Genomic DNA, 6,385 nt, shown 5'->3' on the forward strand with positions numbered 1-6,385 from the left:
ACATCTTTTTTATTTTCAAAGCAGTACAGGATTTGAAGTAAAAGAAGGTAATACATGAAGACTCACTATATCACGTAATACATGAAGACTCACTCTATCACACTGGTCATAAATAGTGCCTTTCTGGAAGGGATTGTGGCTGAGGAGTATTTGCACGTGTTATAGCTACATCTGGAGGAGCATAACAGACTAGGGTGTGCCCACACATTTCATTTCACTCACCTTACCAAAGCAATTCTTCCAGCATTTTTATAGTCACTCAGTTCTGGAGTCTTTTACTGTTTTCACTACCTGCTCTAGAAACGTATCATGTAGTAGATAGGGACCAAGAAGTGAGTAGCTATAGATATTTAACACAGATCCACATGTACAGCTAGAAAAAAAAATGATACTTGGCATACATTCTCCATTAAATTTGAACTGTTTATAATCTACCATAGGTAAACAGTTACATATTCATCACACAAACAGCTAATGCTGCATGTAAAGCATGCTTTCTATGTGAAATATTCCAACATTTCCCTAAGAATCTTTGTAAAGATGAGAGAGAGATGAGGTAATAAAGTCTGGGTCTATAAAAAGCAAATATTTATTTCCTTGGGTATCTAGGCCCATAAGTAATTTCAAAACAATCCCTTTCTCAGGACCAAGATACACAAAATCCAAATATATAATCGTGCAAGTATGCTACACCATCAGTTCTAATGTTCTTCCAGCATTGCATTTATGAGAATAAGCATTAGTCCTTTTAAAACAAAGGAACTTCATCCTTCTCTTAATCATGTTGTATTTTACTGGAAAGGACAATTTCCAGACCACTTATCCTACTAGCTCTGATTCCATTGAGAAAAGAAAAAGTTCTGAAAAATGAGAATAATGGAGCCCCTATTGACATGAGAGAAAATTATGCTTAATGAAATATAATAATCTTTCTAAATACTACACATTAAGCATTTGGGACAGAAATGTACATTAATGTACTATAACATTAGCAAAGTAAGTGATAAGCTCCTAGGACCTTCAAGACTCTTCGGGACCTCAAAGGACCCACTGACATTGCATTAAGGATACAATTCCTAGAAATGCTGTGTTCACTGCACTTTGTCATTGGTTCTGGTTTTTCTTGGACTGAAAATTTCAATTATACTACCAACACTATCATTCAAAAAGGTACCAATTAAAAAATTTCATGTTCTGATTATACACTCACATTTTAGATTTTGAGAGACAGAGAACTTTACTTGAAATGCCTTTAAGGTAGTTGGTGAAACAGAGTCAATTTGTAATTATATTTTATTTCACAGGTGACCAAAAGGGAATACAACTTTTAGATAGAAGTACTTATTTAAATGGTGACTTATTTCCTTTGTAACAGAAACTCTTACATTCTACCCCTCTATCCTTAGTCTCTTCCATTGTACGGATTTATTTTCACTATACCTTGGGTCTCTTGATTTCTAGACAAGGAGAACTGTCTGACTCCACTCTGGTAGTTTAAATTTATTTATTTTTAATATTTATTTTACTTTTTGTGTATGAGTGTGTAACTAAGTGTGTTTAAGTGCACCCTGTGCATGCAAAAGCCTACAGAGGACAGAAGAGGCATAGTATCCTCTGGAATTGGAGTTACAGATAGTTGTGAGTCTCCAAGTAGGTGCTGGGAACCATACTTGAGTCCTCTACCAGAGCAGCAAATGTTCTTAGCAACTGAGCTGTCTCTTGAAACTCTTATTTCTTTTTAATTAATTAACTTATTTTTGTAAGTATGTGTATGCATACAGGTATGTGTTCATGTGTGCATGTGGATGTGCATGTATATTTAACCATGAGACTAACTTTGAATTATTTTCCTTGATTTCTCTCTCTCTGGTTTTATTTTATTTTTTTTTAACAGAGTCTCTCATTGAATTTGGAGATAATGAATTGGCTAGACTCTCTGGCCAGTGGGCTCCAGGGAACCACATATCTATGCTCTAACCTGCCCAAGGGATTACAGATCTCACTATGAAAGCTTTTACATGGTTAGAAAAGTCCTTATGCTTATGTAGTAGACACTTCAGTGGTATAAATAAAAAATAGTAATAAGGAAAAATTGTGAGATAGAGGTTCATCTAAGATGTCAAGAGAGGAAAAAATTTGAACAATGTTGACAAAAAATACCCAGCTAACTGAGAAAAATACCATGAACAAGGGTTATAATTAAAAATCTAATATGACATGCCTTCTTGAAAGAACTGAAATTATAATGCTTGATGAGAAAAAGTTGTCTGTCTTGAACTTGAATAGGCAAAGAGTGGTGATTTGAAATTATACTTTTATCCTTTAAAATAATAAAAGGGAAGTAATGATTCTTTGTCAAGAATTGTTTTCAGTTAGAAAATGAATAGACGATGTCATTCTATAAAAGTGAATTAGTTGTAAATCTTCTGTATGCTATGACAAATCAAATTCAATTGTCTAAAACAATGACGAAAATTGCTAACTCAGAACTTTAGCAAAGACATGGTCAAACAGCTTGGTGATATTTTGGAATACAGATTTTTTTCCACCTCTTTTCTCCATCTTTCACAGTACTTTTTCAGTCCAAAGCAAGCCTTAGCTTTAAGAGAAAGCTTTTTTTAAGGTAGTAAGATGGAGGCCAAATTCTGGTAGCAAAGAAACACTTACTTAGTTATACCTAATAGAAAAAAAGCTTGTTTTTTTTCCAGCACAATTTGTGGAAAAATAACCCGACCTCGTTGCAACAAATGCAGAGAAAAATATTTCTACAATTTGCACTAGGCAAAACTGTGTTAGGGTTCCATTGGTAGTGAGGGGCAGCAGTTGTCAGCTTCTATAAACTAGACTTTCTTCATAGACAAGGCTATACATGTAATTGCAGTGTATTTAAAACAAAAGAAGAAAATACCCTGAGCAATTTAAGTGTCAAATATGTGCAAATGGCAGGTTTGATTTTGCAGCAGGTGGCAAAGACTGTCTTGGGATTTTCTACCATCTCTGTGAAGTCCTTTAGAATAGGAAATGTTCCACTTCTCAGGTCACTTGAGCAACTGGTCTACCTGAAATAAACAGGAGTAGTCAGCTTATAAAGTTATGGTTAAGAAGCACAATTTCTTTAAGGTCAAATTCATTTTCTTTTCTTTTGCAGCTTCTTATGCTTTTTCTTCACTGAATTCTTGCCCTTGTCACTTACAACACAGGCCTATAAGTTGAAGACAATTCAAAAAGTGGTGATACTCACAACATGGCTTTCCTAATCCATGGAATTATTTAAATATTATTTGCATCCCTTTTTGTCTTTTGAAAGGACCAAAAAGTTTGAAAGTTAAGAAACATATAAAAGAAAGCTTAGTCAAGTCCAGTAATATGGCTTTGGGTATTTTTTTTTTACAACTTAAGCATATAGTTAATATGTATATCTCATCATTTTCTTATGGTTGAATGAAAAGAAAATGCTGAATAGAAACCCACCTATGAAATCTGTTTATGTTAACACATAGATGTTTCTTATTTTCACCTCTTTCTACAATATACTGAAGAGTATTTGTCAGGTTTATGACACCTAATAACTAAAACACTTCTTGTAATGAAATGGTCCTAGTTGCAATTTTAAAAGAATAAGACACATTGGGATGAAGAATCCAGGGTCCCATGCACGTGAGGCAAGTGCCATACCACTGAGATACTATGCAGATCCAAATGTTCCCTTATAGCATGAAGGAATCAATGAAGACTCTGAAATTTTCATTTATTTCTGTATAAGTAATAAAAGCAAATTTCTGTTGCTATCACACACATATGCTATACACACATATGTATATACTTGCACATAAATATATGTATGTACACACACATGAATATACTTACATGTACATAAATGTATATGTATAAACTATGGTTGGTATTCTAAATAATTCCTTTAAAATTTAGTCTTCTCTTTGTAAACCTACCTCTTTGAGTGACATGCCTGATCCTACGAAGTTGTTCTACTATCCCATGACTAAATCTCATAATCTAATCTGACTTTCTCCCTAAGAGGTTGTTAGTGAAATGTAGTCTAAATGGTATTCAACTGTAAATTTGCCTTTATAAAGGCACAATTGTATTAATAATGCATAATCTGGGAAAAAAGTAAGCTGTCCAATCACAGTTCTTTACATTCTAACTTAATGTACTTTTCTTCATGCTGTGCAAATAGACCAATAGTATGCACTACTCCCAAACAATCCCATTTTGTGCATAAACACTCTTTTATAGTCACACTTTATTTAGAAAATATGCTGGGAATCTTGACTAAATACATAAAATGATCTTAGGAGTATTATTGGGTATCTCTTTAATTTTAGATTAAATTAAGACATCATTCACCATGGCTTCGATATCAATCTGCCTTCCTCTACAGCCTGTGGCCTGAGCAATACTGGTACCTACCCCAGGAGTTCACAGCAGTGGACTGGCCCTTGCTACATTAAAAGTATGTGTGACCAAAAGGCATGATCAAAAACACATTTATGTCAAATGAGATTCAAAAGGACTCAGTGGAGTGTGCTACTCAGGCATTGGAGAAGTACAACAGAGACAAGGATGTTACAGCCCATATCAAAAAGGAGTTTGACAAGAAGTACAACCCCACCCCCTGGGCACTGCATTGTGGGATGGAACGTCAATAGTTATATGACACATGAAACCAAACAATTCAACTGCTTCTACCTAGCTCAGGTGGCCATTGTTCTTTTCAAATCCAGTTAAAAGCATGGACTGTGCCAAACACTCAGTAATCCATCCAAAAATAAGGACTGCATCCTAACTTCCAAATACCAGAAACTGAATCTTCAGTCTTGGTAAAGGAACATCTCCTTTTGAATCCATTGGGTTTTGTACAGGTCATCATCCCCTCTCTATAGGAGCTTATGATTATACAATAATTACTAAACAACTTATACTTGTATTTATTTTTTGGCACATTCTTCTGTACTCCACTTTTTTCTCCCTTAGTCCATTTCTTTAAAAATTAATGTTTTGGAGAGGTTAAGAAAAAAAATAAAACTTGAAACCTCATTAAATAATTGCTGTTTTTATTGATAGTTTTCTTTCCTTGGAAATAAATATTCTCTTCACCATATTTTTTCTTTTCTTTTGTAAATGTTCAAATGTTTTTAAATGTTCACTGAAAAAAATTTATTAGATAAAATGTTATCATGTTACATTAGTCAAAAATAAGATTATGTCATACTATGAGTATACTATCTATAAATTTAATTGGTTTTCAAGTAACATAAAATAAAGATATTCAATTTAAAGAGTCCCAAAATGCAGGAAACTGTATTGATTTTGTTTTTTCTTTAATTGACTAAATAAACTTTATAACCAAGAAAATTGCATAGCTAAAATCATTCATATAGTACTTGATTGCTATATACTTATAGACATTCTATTGGCCCCTAATGATTTTGACAATCTGTCAAAAAGGAAAGAAAACAGTCATTAGAATGTACCATTCTTTCTAAAACTTAGATTAGAATGATTTTGATGCCATAGAAGTGATTCAGTCCCAGAAGACAGTGTGCATGTATAATTTCAAATAATAGGCTATACTGCCTGGCTTGGTCTAATTAGTGTGGTAAGTACTATACAACAATTGGGTTTGTGAGAATAATTATAAGTGACTGTAGAAATTGCAAAACATCATAAAATGATAAGACAGGAGACACTTTGGGATTGGGACAGCTGCTAGAGATGTGAAAGAAAATGGGAAGCGGTTATCACAAATGTATCAGATTTTACATATTCAATTAGACATACAAAATGTACTTTTGCAAGTTACACATCTGTCCAGGATTTTTGAAGCAAATACATTTGCCAACACATGGTGTGTTTAGAACACATGAATATCCTTATCAATTTGTCCTTTAAAACTTCACTGTAGATCATATACATATACACAAACATATATGTACATGTTTGTGTATGTATGCATATGTGTGTGTATATGTATGTATGTATCATCAAAGATAAGATTTGCACATCTGAAATAAATGTCGTGAGCCTCGGAACAAAGAATCTCCACTGTGGCTTTGCCCAGAAAATGGCCTCTGTTCAAATGCATTCCTCTGCAAGAAGCAAAGGTTACCTTGCTATTTCCTATGCTTCTGTCACACAGTTCCTTCTCAGTTTTCTCAGGTGAGATTCTTTTCATTATTGATATTAAAAAGTACATGTAATAGTGGGGATAATGTAAATTAAGGTCCACAATACTTTATTTTCAAGTATGCATTATCTCATATCATCAATTCTTGTCATTTGCTACCTGGAAGAGATTCCAGTTACCTTTATCTGATCAGTCATGAAGACTTTCATGTTCAGCATTTTTATCCATCATTTCTTA

The 6,385-nt window shown here is 33.6% G+C and overlaps 1 pseudogene; it reads left to right on the top strand.

Annotated features, from left to right (window-relative positions):
• Nucleotides 1–4,476: 4,476 nt before the first annotated feature.
• On the top strand, nucleotides 4,477–5,051 carry LOC102903858 (dynein light chain 1, cytoplasmic pseudogene; annotated as a pseudogene).
• Nucleotides 5,052–6,385: the final 1,334 nt, after the last annotated feature.

Source organism: Peromyscus maniculatus, chromosome 17 (assembly GCF_049852395.1).
Source record: "Peromyscus maniculatus bairdii isolate BWxNUB_F1_BW_parent chromosome 17, HU_Pman_BW_mat_3.1, whole genome shotgun sequence".
Classification (NCBI taxonomy): domain Eukaryota; kingdom Metazoa; phylum Chordata; class Mammalia; order Rodentia; family Cricetidae; genus Peromyscus; species Peromyscus maniculatus.